The following is a 19843-nucleotide window of genomic DNA, read 5'->3' on the forward strand; positions in this document are numbered from 1 at the left end:
TCGCACCGATGGGATTTTGTACAAATTATGTATGTGTATGGAAGTTATTTTTTTATGTTTGATTAAACAATGGACCCTGGGTAGTAATTTAGATACAACTTTTTTTTTTAAGTACTAAAGGACAAGTGTGGTGATAAGCTTCATAATCAGGAGGATCTTTTCAAACATTGCAAAACATCAGGCCTTGAAATAATTCATTTTATTAAGTAGTGCACTCTGTCTTTTCTTTCACAAAAGGAGGATGATTTATTATACAGATAAATGCTTGCACAGGATGATGAACACCTGCAGGATTGCATGGTGTTCTCAAAGTTGATCAAGGTCTACCCTACACCAGTAATTAGAAGCCATGATGATGATGATGGTAATAGTGGCACATACTATGTGTCAGCTCCTGTTCTAACTGCCTTTCTCATATTAACTAATTTTCAGAATTACCTACTAAGATACCATTATTATCCCTGTTTTGTAGACAAGGAACTGAGTGAAGCACCAAGAAGTGACTAGGATCACACAGTCACACCGGCAGGAATGAAACCCATGCAGATTGGCTCTTTGGTGTGCTCTCTGATCTATTATCATTCACCAAATATTTATTCAGCATCTAGTATATGAAAGGCATTAGGCTTTATGCAGGCAATCCTTTAATGAAGCCAGGTAGATGTCTGTGCCTTCTTGAGCTTATAGCTTGTTGGGCAAAAAGGCTAATAGGCTAACTGTATAAAAATCTTGATCTTGTGAGATGAAACATGTCAGTGTTTGTATGGTATGTTGATTTAAATTAAGTGCTGTAATAAATATGGGGAGCCTGGGTCTCACACAGCCTTGGTTGTCTTCTTCCTTCTGCTCCCCACTGGAGTGGGTAGAAAGGCCACACCCTCAATGTCAGGCTCCTTCACTGTTCTTGGCTGAGTGTCTCAGGTTATAGGCCATATGAGCAGGTTTGCACCTGGATATGACTGTGGCAGTAATAACAGATGTGACTCTGCACAGTGGCAGTGGCAGCAGGGGTGGGAGTTGGGGATGGGGTTATCTTAAAATGCAGTGTTGGTGTTAACTCAGTTTTGTTTTGTTTTGATGTATAGCCATAGGACTCTGGAGTATGACTCTGGGTTCACCAACTCGGGGATGGCCCGGGGATTTAGGAGATGGCAGCAATGACTCTCCTCTTTTATACAAAGGACTGTTCAAGCTATTTTTTTTTTGTGTGTGTGTGTGAGAGAGAGAGACAGGATCTCGCTTTGTCACCCAGACAAGGGGCAATGGCATAATCTCGGCTCACTGCGACCATTGCCTCCCAGGCTCAAGCGATCTTCCTGTTTCAGCCCCCTGAGTAGCTGGGACCATGGATGTCAGCCATCACACCAGGCTAATTTTTGTATTTTTCTTTGCAGAGACAGAGCTTCACCATGTTTCCCAGGCTAGTCTTGAACTCCTGAGCTCAAGTGATCTTGAACTCCCAAAGTGCTGGGATTACAGTTTGCGCCGCCTCTGCCTAAGCAATTCCGTCCAGATCTTAACACTATTTTTTGCTGGGATTCAAACTCAGATTTATGTGGAGTCAACTATATGAGGTATATGTGAGCTTAATTTTTAAAAGTTTTATTTTGAATTTCATCTGGGATCTCCTCTAGGGAACACCACTTTATGATTGTGGGTTGGATTCCCATGTTCAGGTGTTTTAATTTATTCATACATTCTACAATAAATGTTTATTGATACCTAAAATAAACTTGAGATCCTAGAATTCATTGGTTGTCTTAAAAATTCTAAATATGAAATGTTAACTTCAGCTTCATGCGAGTATTTAGAATAGAAGAGAAATAATTCAAAAATCGTTCAGGAAAATATCCATGATTTATTCTACTCTGGAGGAGCATATTCAGTTTAAAACATACTGATTCACATAAACTTATTTGGTAATGAGGTGATATAATTTTTATGAGAACATATCAAACGATAAACATTGAGATCCAGCCTCTCCTGAGTGTGCAAAATGTCAAGGTTTTATTGATACTAATGATAATGGGAGTGACATATGTGCATAGAGTAAGTCCATGGTTGAAAGCCCGGCTGATTAGGCTCTGTGTTCTGTGGTTTTTGCCACTTGTGTGTGATTAAACCCTGCAGAATAGAGTCTGTCGCCATGTATCTGGTTCATGAAGGAAACTAGTAAAGTGATACTGAATGAATGATTCAGTTTCTCAAAAGGGTAGACTATTGGCCTAACACCTTCCTAACTTGGAGCTGTCAACATGTTTAGTTTGGTTCTAATGGGAGCTAGGCTGGAAAAGGGAAAAGTTTTGTGAGAAAGGTTATGCGATATTAATAAGAACCACATTCCGTTTGATGTTTTCTCAAATGATATGTTTTTTATCTTCCTAAGAAATTGAACCATTCAAAAACAATAAATTGTCCTCTTCTATGGCCCACAAATGATCAACATTTTGGATGATCAAAACAATTTTGTCTCTAAGATATCCCAACTTCTAGCCCCACTTTATTTGCCAGTGCTGATTTACAGCAGAAAGCACCATTTCATATTTTTTCCAAGCATCAAAGTCATAATGTGTTTTACAAATACTCAGAAGTGCTTAAAATCCATGAACCTCTCTCTGTATTCCTATTTTTTTATTCTTCTATAAGTATGTGTTTAAATTGGTTAAACAGATGGCTTTCTATTTTTGAAAAAAAAAAAACAAAACTGCTAAGAATATTCACCTAAAGATGGAGAACGCATAGGTTAAATTTCATTCTGGAGTGCACTTTTACAACCAGGTAATTAACCTTTGAAAATGAGGGTACTCGAAGGAAACAAGGAAAATCTTAACAAGATGATCTCACTAACACTAGCGTGTTAGACTTCTCAGAAGTAGCGATGCCCCAAAAGTTAAATATTGAAAGACTTTAAAATCTTTTTAAAAACATAGTTAATTTTTGGAGTTTTCCAGTTTTCTCCCTTTATTACAATAACCTTAGGAGGTAAACGCTTCAAGGGGCGTATCCTTATAATAATTGGAATTGGTACACAGATTTTGGTGGAAAGATGGAGGTGTCAACATTAATCAGTCTGTATATATTTGTTGACTGCCTACCACATGAACAAGTGTCTTCCATGCTTGCGAAGAGATAAAGCGATGTGCCATGTGTAGAATCTGCCCTTTGTGAGCTTTTGATTTAGTTAGTTGGAGAAGGGACAGATTAGTGAACAGTTAAAAGAAATATTAGATGAAGTGTTGAGGTAGTCTGTGATTGTTATCTGAGACATCGAGTTAACAATGCTAAGTTAAAAGAATGAGAGACCACTATGGGATAGAGTGGACAGGAAGAGTTCCTTTCCTTGAAGCTTGCACTAAGCCATAAGAGGCAAAGCGATTTCAGAAAGGCAGAATTTGGAGATATGAAGAAAGAATAATTCCCTGAAAGGGAGAAGACTTTTGGAGCCAGACAGATCTGGGTTCAAATCTTGGTTCTCTTGTTCTCTAGCTGTGTAATCTTGGGAGGTTACTTAGCTTTTATGGACATCTTCTATAAAATGGATATGATAGCAACTACTTTGTTCATTTTTTAGGATTAATTGAGGTAACATATATAAACTGTTATAAGCACTTGATAAATGGTAATTCCCTTAGTTGAAGAGAACATCCTAAACAAGCCTGGAAGAAGGAGACAGCCAGCCATGTTCATGGGGCAAAGAGAAGACTATTGTAAGTGGAGAGGAGGGAAAGATTAAGTAAGAGAAGTGGAGTGAGATCTCATGGAAAGATAAATTAGGGTTAGCTGTAGCTATTCACTTGTCTCTTCATGTAATAATTTATTGAGTTCTTTATGTGGGAAGCTCTTTCATGTGGGAAGCTCTTTCATGTGGGAAAACCTCTGCTCTGCATGGAGATACAAAGAAAAAGAAAACTTAGCCTTGGATTTCTCTTGAATGTCAGGCTAAGGAGTTGGAACTTTATGCTGAGGAGAATTACATCTTCCAAAAGGGGAGGAGCTTGAAAGTAGTATTTTGGATAGTTAACGTGGAATATGATTCTTGTGACCCAAGATATGCATTCAGTTGCTTTCTCCTAGTGGTTGATAGTTAATGCTGTGCCTGGAGATGTGACCCAGATTCTCCTGTAGGTCATTCCTGACAGAGAGTCCATTCCAGTGAGTGAGGAGGAGGAGCTTCTGGGCTGAACTTCATTTTATCTCCTGAAATAAAGCAATGGCATTGAAACTACTCAGCTTGCAATTGTGTTTAAATTTCTCATCTAATCTGAGATATTCCACATTCGATGAGTCTTACGTTATACCTACAGTCCTAGTGACCCTTATAAATTGTACTGGAATAGCTGTTTTTTCAGGGATAAGTAGAATCCTGGGAATCTAGTCCTCAGTGACTTTCTCCATGATCATGAATCTCATGAGAGGAGGTCTCTTTCCTGTTAGTAGATCTCTATAGCAAGAGGTTCTGAGACACACAAGCACACTGGATACTTGCCAAAAGCTCTAAGTTAACTGATGGAGCATAGGTATTTCTTTCACGAAGATAAACAGCTCCTGTATCTTCTAGTGACAAAATTTTGCCTCTTGTTTTCTCCTCTAGCTCTATTCTTAATCTCTACTTCCTTGTTCAGTCCAAGGCTTAGGATAACCCAGAACATATAAGATGTAAAACCCGTTGCTTCCTGGGATCCCCTAGTACATGCTGCCTAATTACTAATCTCAATGATCAATTATTTCGGGGGTTAGAACCACGTTTAATTATGTTTAAGAACTGAAATAAAATTATTCTAAGGTGATTATATTTTGGTTCTCAGCTTGGAAAATTCCACTGGGGCATGGCATACAAGATATATAACTTATAGGAGGCGATGTCATCCTTTAATACCCAAGCACCAGCTTTATGCTTGTTGTTATATATTATTTTATTCCTGGCCTTGACACCCACACACAGACATGTATCTACACAAAGTTCAATACATTTTATATATATATATATATATATATATATATATATATATTTGTTTCTATTTAGCTCCGGTGATTAGGGCATTGAGCTAATGAAAACAAGGTCACAGGTTCAATCTTTGTGTGGGCCAGCAAGATTTGCTTTGTTCAGAGGCCACAGACCTGGTCCAGCCAGCTGTCTAGCACATGTCTGCCCTAGGTCATGAGAAGACAGGGCAGGAGTGTGGGGATGGACAAGAGCAAATCCATCACCACCCTTAGAAAAAGTCAAATTGAGCACGTGTCCTACTAATGGGGGTCAATAATGTCTCATTTAAATGGGGCTGACATTTTATTACCTCTTGCTGAGAGGGTCTTTTGAACGCCAAATTTAAACATTGTTGGTTTTTTGTGTAAATTTATTTTTAATAAATGGAAGGTTGTACAAGACCTTAGATGATTAAGGTTTCCAAATATAGATTAATGACGTAAATATTTAAGAAGTTGGTGTGATATTAAAAAAAAGTTCAATATGGCCATTCAGTTACCTTCCCTTATTAAAATCTGTTTTGGCTAATTAAATAAAAAGTTCATGAGTTCTTCAGAGAGTCGATGAAAATCATTGCCTTCATTCAAGAATGAAAACACTTATTATTAAACTCATTGATAATGAGACCATTAAAAGTTAGCATGAAGCAAGTACAATACAATTCTGTATTATTGAAATTTTCAGATATTACCCAGCCTACACATCCCAGCTTTCATTTTTAGGCAAACACATTCCCCAAACTATTTTTTTTTTTAATTTAGCATTAGGTTTTGTTAGGCTTCAAATTGGATCAAAACCAACCTTTTCCAAAGTGCTCTGCCCCAGCTCTTTCCCTCCGCTGGGTCATAGTGAGTGTTAAAAAAGGCATTTGATTAGAAGGGGGTGGCAGGGCAGAGAACAGAAAAGAAACTTGTTGAGAGAATGATGAAGAATGGTATATTAGGGATTCTTTTAAAATTCATTCATTAAAAAAAGTAGCCTGATAATGGAAATGTCCATTAATTTTTCTGAATAGGTAATGCACTTGCAAGGGTAAACACAGAAATATGAAATGGTATATGATGAAAAATTTTGCTCACCCCCTTCTGTCATGAACGCAATTCTACTGCCCTTGTATAGCCATTTTTATTAGTTTCTTGTGTACTGTTTGAGAATTTCTTTATGCCAGTATATCTTAAACTCTCTCCTTTTTCATACGAAAATTAACACTATCAGTTTTGTTTCTGGCAGGATGAGGTGATTGACTGACTCCTGTAATCCCAGCCTCTTGGGAGGCCCATGCGGGAAAATTACTGGAGCCCAGGCATTTGAGACCAGCTTGGACAGCATAGGGAGACCCTGTTTCTATAAAAAAATAAAACATTAGTTAAGCATGGTGGCATGCGCCTATAGTCTCAGTTATAACTCAGGAGGCTGAGGCAGGAGGATCACTTGACCCTAGGCAGTTGAGGCTGCAGTGAGCCATGATTATACCATTGCACGGCAGTCTGGGTGACAGAGCAAGACTCTGTTTTTTAAAAAAAGTTTTTGATCTTGCTTTTTCCGCTTAACAATATATTTTGTACATCTTTCTATATAGGTGGAGTAGCATCATTTTTCATAATTGTATTATCATTCCACTGATGTACCACACTTATTTGTCTACACCCCATTGATGGACCTTGATGTAGTTTCTAATATTTTCTATTACAGACAGCAATGTAATGAATTACTTTAGAATGCAGTAGGTAGAAAGCATTATTCTTTCTTTAAACATTTGCATGTGATTCCATTGAATGGCTATATCATAACTTATTTCTCTCCCTATTGATGGTCATTGAGTTTCCAATTTTTTATTTTTAAAGACAGTGTCATAATGAATAACTTTATACATGCATTATCTTATATATGTAGAAATAAATTTACTGTCAATGATTTTGTTTGAATCCAATTAAGTATGATATCAAAAATTATAAAATCAAAACTGCAATGAGAATTCATCTTACCCAGTTAAAATGATTTTTATCCAAAAGACAGGTAATAATGAATGTTAGTGAGGATGTGGAGAAAGGGGAATCTTCATACACTGTTGGTGGGAATGTAAATTAGTACAGCCCCTATGGAGAACAGTAGAGATTCCTCAAAAAATGAAAACTAGAAATACACAATCCAGCAATCCTACTGCTGGGTATTTATCCAAAAGAAAAGAAATCAGTGTGTTGAAGAGATATCTGCACTCTCATGTTTACTGCAACACTATTCACAATAGCCAAGATATAGAAGCAACCCAAGTGTTCATCACCAGATGAGTGGGTAAGGAAAATACATATGTATACACAATAGAACATTATTCAGCCACAAAAAAGAATAAAATATCATCTGGGCATGGTAGCATGCACCTGTAGTCCCAGCGTCCAGGGAGGCTGAGGTGGAGGAATGCTTCAGCCCAGGGAGGTCGAGGCTATAGTAAGCCCTGATTGCCCCAAGGCAGTCCAGCCTGGGGAACAGAGTGAGACCCTGTCTCCAAAAGAAAAACAAAAAAAAGAATACATAATAAAATTCTGTCATTTGCAACAACATGGATGGAACTGGAGGACATTATGTTAAGTAAAATAAGCCAGCCACAGAAAGACACATTTCACATATTCTCACTCATATGGTAGCTAAAAATTAAAACAAATGATCTCATGGAGAGAGCAGCATGATGGTTATCAGAGGCTGGGAAGGGTAGTGGGGAGGAGGGAATAAAGTAGAGATAGTAAATGGGTAAAAAAACACAGAAGGCACAAGATCTGGTTTTCTGTAGCACACAGGGTGACTATAATTAACAAAACTTACTGTATATTTAAAAATAACTAAAAGAGTGGAATTGTAATGTTCCTGACACAAAGAAATGATAAATGCTTGAGGCAATGAACACTCTAATTTTCCTGATTTGATCATTACACATTGTATGCCTTTATCAAGACATCACATGTACCCCATAAATGTGTACAACTATCACGCATGTACCCATAATAATTTTTAAAAATGCAAAAGAATTACCATAATTATTTTAAATGAAAAAAGCACTAAGCAGAAAATAAGGTACAGTTTAATTCAGAATAGCATTCCTTAGTAGTGTTCAACCTACTCTACACATCAACAATACACCCTCGCAGTTAACACTGTTGCTGGATGTTTACTGTTACGTGTGACCAGCATGACATGTCTCTTTAAAGAAAGAGGACTTAAATAAGTCATGTGTGAAAGACTGGGTAAAGGTGAAACACTGTTAAGACCTGGATTATTTTGGGGCTGTAGCAATCTGATTAGCTATAGGATATTCATTTATAAATCCATTCATTCACTTCACCGAGTCATCCACTTCTTGTCAGATTCCATATTTATTCAACTCCTAGAAAGTTATTCATTGTACTAAAATGCTGGTAAATAGAAGAATTGCAAACTACTAATTATAACTTACAGTCTTGTAGAGGAATTAAGAAATGGACAGGAAACAGCAAGGTTGCATTGTAAGTATCTCAAGAATGATGTAAAGTGTTCTGGCAGGTCTGAGGAGGAAGACATGACTTTCAATAGATAAGGGATGGTGACATCTGTCCTGGAGCACCAGACAATTGTGAGTAGCAAAATCACAATGGGATAGATATTTTTACAGTACAGTGATTCATACAAAGGACACCTTGACTGTTAGTTTGTGACTGGAAACTGTCAGTCAGAGCTGAGGAAAGGAGTCCTGCCCCTGCCAGCTGCTCACCTTTCCCTGGTGTTGGGGCTGACACTTCATGTGCTCACATAGTCTGATTCCATGCTGTCCACTAGGGTTGGGTGGGTTTCTGGGCAGAGAATTTTGGCATTTCTCCAGATGCACATGATGAGCAGACCACCTCCCCAGTTGCTAATAACCCAAAGAATCCTTCTTTCATGACTTATTTTGTCTCCTCATTTTATTTTTTGATGTATTTTGGTGAGCTGATCTACTACCTTCTCAGGCAGTTCCAGCCTTGGCATATTTAGCACGTAGCTGTCTCATAACTGATAGTGCAAATTGAGGTAAGGTCGCATGCTACCGGGCTGCCTGTGTATTTCCTTTATGCAACTTGTTTAAATCGCCCATTCTGATCCCTGTTGCTAACCCACTATGGCTACATTTGGATGCAGTTCTGCCCAGCTTTGCCACAGCATAACTATGGAAAGGATCTTGATGAATTTGGACCTAGTGAGGGACATGAGAGGAAAGAGAAATCGTCTAATGGAAGAAAGCGGACCAACAAAGACAGGTGCACAAAAGACTGCCAAGTGTGAGGGGTGGGAGAACAGAGTTCAGCCTGGCGGAATGTCGGAATTTGGATGGGAATGGTGGGTCTTAGGCTCCTGTTTTTCAGCTTGCTGCTCTAGTTGTGATTCTCGTAGCTCTATTTTTCTAAGTAGAAGGAGGATTTATAAGTGACTGCCATTTAAAATAAAGGACATGTTGCATTTGTAATATGTGAATTATGAGTATGAAAACTAACAATGAGATGAGAGTAATATACTTAACTGAAGTTAATTAGGTCTGTTGGCCCACCACTAGAAGGACAAAAATGATATTTAATATATCACTCGACTCCAGACCTGTCCAATTAAACTTTTGGCCATGATAGAAATGTTCCATATCTGTTGTCCAAAACCAGTATCTACTAGTCACATGTAGCAACTGAGAACTTGAAATGGGCTAGTGCAACTGAAAACTGAATTTTAATTTTGTTTAATTTCAGTGAAATTTAATTAAATACCCCTCCCCCCACCCCCTGTGAGCTAGTAGCTACAGTATTGGACAGGGAAGCTCTAAACAGGGCTCTAAACATGGAAATGACAGCACTTAAGAGCTGAAGTAGACCTTAAAGTTTACCTGGCCTGGAACTTTGATTTACAAGTGGGAAAATGGCAGCCCAGAAGGTGAAACACCTTGTTCAAGGGCACACTGGTAGGAATTGGCAGAACTGGAACCTGGTATTTGGATGTTCTGGCTCCCAGCCAGAACTTGATTCCAACATGCTGTCTCCCCAGTTGTGACAGCAGGGCTGTGGCTGGACTGAGGTAAGGATGGTGGGTTGGTAGACTAAGAAAGTAAGGCCACACACATAGTCTTTTGAATCAACCAAACAAGGATATTTGCTGTACATGGTACCAGACACTGAGATAAGCAGAGAGGGTGTTGTGGGATGAGGAGGGCCTGTAAAATGGCATAAGGAATCCGTTCTGAAAAGCAGGATAGTGATAGATTATATATTTTTATATCTATCTCTCTACATAGTCTATCAAGTTTTCCCAATTGGATTTCCCAAATATGTGTCACTTGTATATCTGGCTGTCACTAGCACAAGGTAGTCCAAATGGACAGGGTGTGCAAACCCCAGATGGGGCCATGGAAATTTAGGGAAATCTCTGAGGAGCGGTCAGGGAGAGCTTTGGTGATAGGACAGGCTTGACAGAAGGTAAAAGAAGACATTAAGATCATTCAAATTTAACTGTGGCAGATATGAAACAAACTTCTTATCCAGAGTTGGTTTTGTATTCTTGCTTTCTGTATTAACTATATGCGTTTACTTCTTCACCACAATCAGCTATATTGTCCCTGGAATTTTAAAATGTGAAAAGAATGTGGGTTGTTTCAGTACTGTTTTTCTGTAGAATGGTGATTGTATAGAACTAATTAATATTACAGTTACATTATTAGACCACAGTAAGGTAAATGGTCACAAAAGACCATATATTTAAATCAGGAGAAAATTAATGGCTATTGTTATCCTGTAGGCATAGCTGGGAGATCATATCTTCACTTGGCTTGCTAAAGTCTTAACCTGGTACTACATGACAATATCTCCAGAGATTTTTTTTTTTCCCATTTGTAGGCATAACAAATGAGACCCAAGTGCTCATAGAACATTCCAAAGAGTCAACAGAGAGAAGTGGAAACTATTAGAAACATGATTGTGTTTGCAAAGGGAGACATAAATGTAAGTAAAAGGGGGAATGAAAAGTCATCTGTTCCCCATACTTGAAGTCCTTATTGCGGATAGTGCTTACAACTTTTTTTTTTCTGACTTTATACAGGTAACATATGCTTATTATGTTCAATAAAAGATAAAAAGCAGCTAAAAATCTCTCTTAATCCTACTCAGAGATAACTATCATTCATCTTTCCCTTCTTTGCAAATACCCAGTTTTAAATGTTTAGGTAGTTAATATTGTATAGAGTGTTGAATGAAAAATTTTCACTTAATCTTAATTAAGTTTGGTATGGAGAAATTTTTGAGGGAAGAATTTTTATTAGGGAAGCCTATGCAAGATGGGGAAGCCATGTGGTGTTTTCTGCCTCTGTAGGTCTTTAAGGCTGGTAGTAAATTATATCTTGTAATCACTAGTTAATAAATTCCTACAGTTTTCTTTGTTGACATACTTTGGTAAGGGGTAAAGTAATCTAGATTGGTACCTTATTCAATGACTAGATGTTGATTTTAACCACCCATTAATCTTCTTCAAATGCTTCATGTACCCACCCTTAAGTCACCAGGGGCCAATTCAGAAAACACGGGATGTCATCAGTTGGCAGGGACCAGAAATCTCCTACTGTCTCCTCCTTTGCTTAGAAGGATTCAATTTTGTCTAAGGGGATTCTGGAGTAGACTTTGAGGGCCTTCTCTTTTCGATGAAACCGAGTCACATAATCATGTTGTCTTTATTATATGGATGTTTCTCATGCCCTGTAAATGGCTAAAAACAGCTTCACATATTGTTTTGTTCCATCTCCAGAAGGACTCTCTGGTTTGGCAGTTTGGTAATTTTCTGGTGTTTATTTCTGCTGCACATAGTCAGTTGGAAATATTGCTAAAAATGTTGAATCCAACTTGGGTAACCTAAAATGATACTCAGTATTTATTAATCCTGAACTTTATAAATCAGTTTTTCATCATCAGAGGCATTTTTTTAGATATTGTTTCCTGCATAATTATTACTTCCTTTGATTTCATATTACATTTGATCTTTCAGATAAGGGAGACTAATAATTCCTTAGCTATAACTTCAGCAGCCCAGATAACTATCATGCATTGTGTGACATGCAATTCATTATTCAGTTGTGAATAACCACTGCGGTCCTATATTACTTGTTTTACAACTCATGTCTTCCTAGCTCATGGAGCTAATATAATGCTTGTGACTATTTTTCTTTCCAGGCAGGATAAGATTCCTTATATTGTTTAGTGGCAAGTAATATTTAATTTAAAATGTTAAGACACCTTAGTAGAAGAAACTAACTGCAATGAAGTAAATTTTCACACGTAGCTTAATTATTTTATTTTATTCTCTCCTATAAAGGGGCCTCCTCTCTTTGATGTGTCCAGGATTCCTATTATTGCCTTTTGGGTAAACACTGGATGAATTTGCAGAAGTAAGATTCAGCTTCAGAGATCTCATGATCAGCATTTACTGATGTTCCATCATTCCTCCTTTATCCATTTTATAATGTACCATTGAGTTATTTGCCTGGTATAAAGGCTTCTTTGGAATGTAGTAGAAGACAAAAGATTGGTTCAAGATCTAATCACATACTTAAGGACAATTTTCCTACAGTTTTCAGTTCACCAAATGAAGGGTTAGCAGTCTGGAGATGGCTGGAAGAGCAGTTTCCTAATTTTGAGTCTTTGGCAAGCTGAAATTCCACCTGCTAAAATTTAACAGTGTGGAGATTGTTATCCAGTGGGTATTTTTGCAACTCTCTGTTTGGTGCTCAATAAAGCAGACTGTATTACTGTGCTGGAAAAATGTAACTTGCTACTCATCAGAGTATTAATCTATCAAAATATTTCCTGGACTTATTTTACAAATTAACAAAAGAGCTATTATACATTTACGGTCAGAAAATTCTTAGTTCATATTGATATTTTTAATTCCTTCATTGAATGGTTTTACTTCCTAGCTTAATGTAGACATTATTTTCAGATTATTAGTGAACTAAGAAAAGATTAATTTGTAAGTTGAATTGGATTATTGTTACAGACTGAAAAGCCTTTTTATAGCCCAAGAACATTTGTTTCCCTGGACTCTGTTTCTCCTACACGTCCCCAGGACCCCATTGCCCTCAAAGGAGACTCCCCTGTTCCTTCATTTCTACTTCTGATCAGCCAACCAGCTACTCTGTCCCGTCAGCTCCCATTTTAGGGCCATTTGATTCCCAAACATTTTAGCAAGGATGCAAATGTTTAATATGATTGCAAAGGAGAAAACATGACTAGAGTGTAACATTTTCTGGCATAGACATCAGAATTGAAGTTTGGTCACTTACAATGTACATTTAAACTCCAGCTTAAAAAGCTTTTTATACTTTTTTTTCTGAAAAATCAATTGAGATGATAATACACAGTAGGTTATTTTCTAATGTCCATATCTAACATAAAAATTCAGGTCAGGCCAGGCGCGGTGGCTCACGCCTGTAATCTCAGCACTTTGGGGGGCCGAGGTGGGTGGATCACGAGGTCAAGAGTTCGAGACCAGCCTGGCCAACACAGTGAAGCCTCGTCTCTACTAAAAATACAAAAAACTAGCTAGGCGTTGTGGCGGGCACCTGTAATCCCAGCTACTTGGGAGGCTGAGGCAGGAGAATTACGTGAACCTGGGAGGCAGAGGTTAGAGTGAGCCAATATCATGCCATTGCATTCCAGCCTGGATGACAGTGCGAGACTCTGTCTCAAAAAAAAAAAAAAAAAAAAAAAATTCCAGATGAAATTTATTTTTTAAAATTTGTTTTTGCCCAATCATTTCTGGGAACTGTATGTAGTAGTAGTTGTTTTCAACCCTTTTTGTGGAAAATTTTTAGTAGAGGGAGTTCAAAGTTTGTTTAAACTTGGAAGATAATTTTCCAAAAAAAACCCCAAAAATCAAGTATGGACAAATTAACCCAAAGACACATAAGAAGAGTTGCTTTCAATTTTGCTATCTTTTCTTTCTCTTGCTGAAATCCAATTTGTTGGGGGGGGTGTGTGTGTATGTGTGTGTGTGTGCGTGTGTGTGTAGGGTTTGTATGTATGCATGAATATTGAAAATAAGAGATTTTTAATGGCAGAAATGACCACAGTGAATAAGACCAAATTATCAGGCAAGTTGAGGCTGTGTAGAATTAAATGATGGTTGATCTTCATACCAATTCCACAATAATTAAACAAATATAATAAATCTTTACTTCGTCCATGTAGCTTCAACTTAAAGTGTGTAGGCTCTGGACACTACTATTGCAGGTAACCTAAACGCACCTAGGCAACGTTTAGTAAGAATGAAATCTATACTTAATAATAACCTTTCCATTAGCCTCTTCTTTCTAACTGCCCATGTGGACTGTTTGCTGTGTTGAACTGTCAAAATGCTGACATGAAAAAATCAAGAGTTATAGAATCAAAGACCTCAGTTCAGAGTTTTATTTCTAGGGGACTTTGGAAAAGTCATATAGCTTTTCTGAGACACAATCATTTCTTCTATAAAAGGGGTGAATAATATCACCTAACTCCCAGGGCTGTTGTCAGGGCAAAAATTAAATATGTGAAGTGCCCAATAATGACTGGCACTTAGTAGGTATTAAGGATATTGTGTGTTTGCAGAATATGAATGATAGTGATTATTGGTTAAACTATTTTTTTTGCCAATTTTTTGCAATGTGGCTTTTATTATATTTTATTTTGAGACACAGTAGCTTTTCTCTGTTGCCCAGGCCGGAGTGTAGTGACACAATCTCAACTCACTGCAACCTCTGCCTCTTGGGCTCAAGCGATTCTTGAATCTCAGCCTCCCGAGTAGCTGGGATTACAGGCACCTGCCACCGTGCCCAGCTAATGTTTGTATTTTTAGTAGAGACAGGTTTTTGCCATGTTGACCAGGCTGGTCTCGAACTCCTGGCCTCAAGTGATCCACCTGCCTTGGCCCTCCAAAATGCTGGGATTACAGGCATAAGCTACCGCACCCAGCCGGCATAGATCTTAACATATTTTTGCATTAATCTCATTAATTGTCAATATGGCCCCACAACATGTATTTATATTATTGTTTATTAATGTCATCTGATAAACTGAAATGAGGAAAAGAAGAATAGAGAGTACACTTATAAAAAGCTTACTGAAGAGGGGCCTGGCTGTCCTGAGTGTTTTCTTTCCGGAGATATCTAAATGCGTTTCTGATTCCTTACTGTGCAGTGGCTATTTTCTCAAATATTTTTATTGTGGACTCTCTGGGGGCCTCCTCACACCACCCACACACCACACCCCCCAGCATGTCATGCAGTTCATTTCCTTTCTAACGTTACAGTAAATCTCAAAGGCCAGAGGGCTGGAGGGGAGAAGCAGCTGCTTCCCTTTGCTCACCTGGACTGCCACTCCCCTCGGAGCTCAAGACGCTCATAGTAAGATCTCCATGACCTGCTCTGACATCCCTTGTGTCCTCTTTGTGGTCGGAAAGGCTCTGACTTCTGTTTGGAAATCACTTATATGATATGCGCAAAACTCCGAAGAGGAAAGGGCTATGTCAAGGTTAGACATGGTTCTCATTTGGCGGTTGTTCAAACCACCCCAGTTGGCAGGGGAGTGTCTTGAAAGGCACTCAAGGCACTCTCCTGCCGATTGGGGTGTCCCAATGAAGGCTGAGACCTCAAATGTTGGAGCCGCTCGAGCTTCATCACCCTATTTCTGTTCATGGTGGGCAGTACTTTAAGGGATGAAGCTCTGGGGCCTTTAGATCTTTTTGCCTCTTCCTTCTCTGCAAGTCACTCCATTTACATAAATGTGAAGAGGCTGGTGCTTGAAATCTGGGAATCCTTGCCAAGTTGTATGACCTTTAGTCTTACCATTATTATTTATTTTATTTTTTAGAGACAGGTCTTGCTATTGGCACACAGGCTGGAGTACAGTGGTATGATCGTGGCTCACTGCATGAAATTTTTGGACTCATGAAATTTTCCCACCTCAGCCTGCTGAGACTACAGGCACACAACATCATGCCTGGCTAATTTGTTCTTATTTTTATTTTTTGTAGATACAGGGGTCTTGCTATATTGCCTAGAGTGTTCTCAAGCTTCTGGGCTCAAGCAATCCTCCTGCTTTGACCTCCCAAAGTGCTGGGATTAGCGGTATACGCCACCATACTTGGCCATCTTTATTGTTTAAAATAGGTATAATAGTACCTACCTCACATAGCTCTGTGAGCCTTAATGCAGTAAGATGCTACGTCTATTGCACTTGGCACACTGTATGCGCTCCCATTTTTATTGCTAATCATAACAAAATAACCAATAAAAACAAAAAATAATAATATTGACCTCAGAAACATGTACCTTTTCCTACTTGAGCAAAGACAAATGACGTTGATGGAGGCATGAGATGTGTTTCCCCTCTCTGATTCTGCTGGCCTCTGCCATTGGCAAGTAGGTGGAAGAATTGGGTTGACTGGTCCTACACCTGTTCCATGGCTTAAGCCACTGCTGGTTCTGACAATCGCAGGGAGCCCTGGCCGGGAGAAGGTGGCTGAGAGTGGCAGCAGTTTTTTCGTTGGTTTCTCAATGAGCCATAACTCTTTCAGATTCACTGCTCACACATGGCCAGCATGCAGGTCTGGCAGTTTCTATTCATGATGCAGGCTGGGAAGGTAGAGTCTGGAAAACTCATAAAAGCAGACTGAGTGGTAAAGGAAAATCAATCTTCTCCTGCTTTGGACCAAGTTGACGAGAATCATTCTCCCTGATTCTCCATAAATTGGAGCAAGGCTTAGGACACTAATCCTACTGTAATGCCATTTGAAGACAAACACTGACATTTGTGACATTTAAATAACAGTTCAGGTCTGCTATTAAACCAGGGCCTCCAACTGTTTAACCTTTGCCCTTGTGTACTATTACCCTTGGCCCAGTGCATGCAAATGTACTTATTAATGCATTTCAGCTTTCTGATGCCACATGCTTATTTAGTTTTGCTGGATACCTTGCTTCATGGGAACTGCAGTGCACCACGCATGAAATTTGTTTTAAAACTTTTAAATGTGACACATTCCAAGCCTCTCTCAGAGATTATGTTTATAAAGCTAAAGTTAAATAAAAAGTTGAGGCAAGTATCCAAAATCTTTCCATGGGTGGAGGAGTGTGTGTTTCCTGAACTAAAATTATTTAGAGAAATCCAAAGCCATTCATTCATTCAACAAAAGTTTGTAAGGGCTTTTTATGTACCACATACTATACTACATCCGAAATAAGGAAACTATACTCCCTGCCCTTAAAATACTGTAGCTATGTGATTTTATGGCCCTGCTAACATCGACACGCACGTTAATTTATATGTGTCTTCCTTTAGTCTTTGCCTAATGGCACATACACAACCTTTACTGGTTTAAAAACGCAGATTCTCGTTTTAGCTAAAGTTATATTAACTAATAAATTAGAGGCTGGAGGAGATCTTTTCCATGCAGATATAATTTAAAAAATGTTAGTGTTGCTATTAAAGTCAATAATAACCTTTTTTCATCTCTTGGATATTTTTCTAAACAGAGGAAAACACTTTCTGTTATGTTCTTAATCATCACACACCATTTCTTCAGCATTGATGAATCTGCTTCATGTCTGACAGAGAATTAAGTTGCATTATTTTACTATGAAGGTCACTTCATGATCTGAGATTCTAGTTGGGCTTATGATAAGTAAAGTACAGGCTGAACTGGCACGGATAGACCTAAGTTTGATGACTGGCTCCCTCAGTTTCTAGAAGTGCAAAATTCAGCAAGTTGCTTAACTTCTGTAAACTTCAGTTCCCTCATTCATAAGATGGGTTAATAGGATGTCCCTTGCTGAATTGCTAGGAGGATGATAGAAAATAATTCTGGGAAGATTGCTAACATACAGCCTGGTGCCCAGTTATTACTGTTCTGGTCCCTATGCTTTAGAGAGCCCCCTGTCCCCCCTTCCCCTCAACTCCAGCCCTCCCCCAGCTCTGCCCCTTCTCTCAGCAGAAGCTTTTCTTTTCTAAGTCAGTGATTCTAAGTTTGCAGCAATCCTTCCACCATCTAGGAGGCATCTGGCAATGTCACGAGACTGTTTTGGTTTTTATAATTTTTTTTTTTTGAGACAGAGTCTCACTCTGTCACCCAGGCTGGAATGCAGTGGTGCGAGCTTGGCTCACTGCAACCTCTGCCCCCTAGGTTCAAACAATTCGCCTGGCTCAGCCCCCCGAGTACCTGGGACTACAGGTGTGTACCACCATGCCTGGCTATTGTTTTTTTTTTTTTTTTGTATTTTTAGCAGAGATGAGGTTTTGCTATGTTGGCCAGCCTAGTCTTGAGCTCCTGGCCTCAAGTGATCAGCCTGCCTTAGCCTCCCAAAGTGCTGGAATCACAGGCATGAGCCACAGTGCCTGGCTTTGGTTTTTATAATTTTGGATGGTGCTATAGCATCTAGTAGGCAGAGGCCAGGGATGTTGCTAAGTATTCTATAATGCACAGGAAAAGTATTTTTCCCCTCAATAGGAAAGACTTATTCAGGGCAGAGAGTAAGTCCAGAGATTGAAAAACCTTGCTCTAAATCATGCTCTGGGTCCCAGCAACTCTGAAATTCTCCCCCAGTTAGTCCATTTCCAGGGTCTGTGCCTCTCCTCACCAGGGCTGATAGGGTGGCTATTTGAGAGGGCCGTGGACAATGGCTCTTGGTCCAGCCTTTTCGTGCCACTACATTCCAGTGTGGAGCTCCGAGGAGTCTGAGAATTCTAAATTGGAATCTGGCCTTCCAGGTTGTTATGAAGCTGTGCTTGTCAAGGTCAGAGGATAAAACATTTTAGTTAACATGTTAGTAAGCTAGATTTAAAACTTAATTTTAAATTTTAATTTATTTTTTTGAGACTGATTCTCACTCTGTTGCCCAGGCTGGAGTTGGTGATATTATCTTGGCTTATTACAACCATCGCCTCCCAGGTTCAAGTGATTCTCCTGCCTCAGCCTCCCAAATGCCTGAGACTACAGGCACCCACCACCACGCCTGGCTAATTTTTGTATTTTTAGTAGAGATGGGGTTTCACTATGTTGGCCAGGCTGGTCTCGAACTCCCGACGTCAGGTGATCCACCTGCCTCACCCTCCTGAAGTGTTGAGATTATAGGCGTGAGCCACGGCGCCCAGCCCAGAACTTTAAATATTTAGATATCGGGTATGTGGGTCTTTGTTTGCATTCTTGCTCTGGACCGCTCCCCCCCACCAGCCGAAGTGTTAGCCATGGGCCTGCCAGTTAGATTTTTAAAACTCTGCATCCTTCCATCTTCATGGAGGGTGTCACTTGATTTCCATCTTTCAGGCTCAGTCCTAAGAGCTCACCTTTATTTGAGGCAGATGATGCATAGGTGGCTCTAATGCTACATGCCCACATGCTGAGGCTTACCACTGGTTTGTTTTGGTTGCTGATTTGTTCCAGTTTCTGATCTTTTTTGGAGCTGAAACATTTAGGGTGATGACCTTCACAATGATTTTTTTTTTTTTTTTTTAAAGGACTCTGCCTTCAGCTCAGGCTTGGACTTCTGGCAGACATGTTAGTATCATCTGATCCAGGCAGGTTCCTTCAGAATCTCTTCCAGGGAATTTGGAATTGATGTGCAGAATTGGTGTCTGTGAGTGGCTATAGCTCAGTGCTGTAACCGTGAGAGTTGCTGTTGGACAGCCGTCTTTTAACAGAGGAAATGGTGGTGTAGAAAGAACGGGAGAGAGAGCTGGGTCCAGTGGCTCACGCTTCTAATTTCAGCACTTTGGGAGGCTGAAGTGGGAGGATTGCTTGAGCCCATGAATTTGAGATCAGCCTGGGCAACATGGTGAGACCCTGTCTCTGCGCAAAAAA

The 19843-nt window shown here is 39.2% G+C and overlaps 1 long non-coding RNA gene across 4 annotated transcripts in view; it reads left to right on the forward strand.

Annotated features, from left to right (window-relative positions):
• The window catches only part of LOC108282542, a 51571-nt gene that overhangs the window by 17671 nt on the left and 14057 nt on the right, over window positions 1-19843 (forward strand). For all 4 annotated transcript variants that reach the window (XR_005195463.1, XR_001816463.2, XR_001816462.2 and 1 more), the window contains exon 3: window positions 10861-10969. This is a non-coding gene — a long non-coding RNA (uncharacterized LOC108282542). The remainder of the gene's footprint in view (window positions 1-10860; window positions 10970-19843) is intronic.

The sequence above is a fragment of the Cebus imitator genome, unplaced genomic scaffold (genome assembly GCF_001604975.1).
Source record: "Cebus imitator isolate Cc_AM_T3 unplaced genomic scaffold, Cebus_imitator-1.0 Scaffold243, whole genome shotgun sequence".
NCBI lineage: Eukaryota > Metazoa > Chordata > Mammalia > Primates > Cebidae > Cebus > Cebus imitator.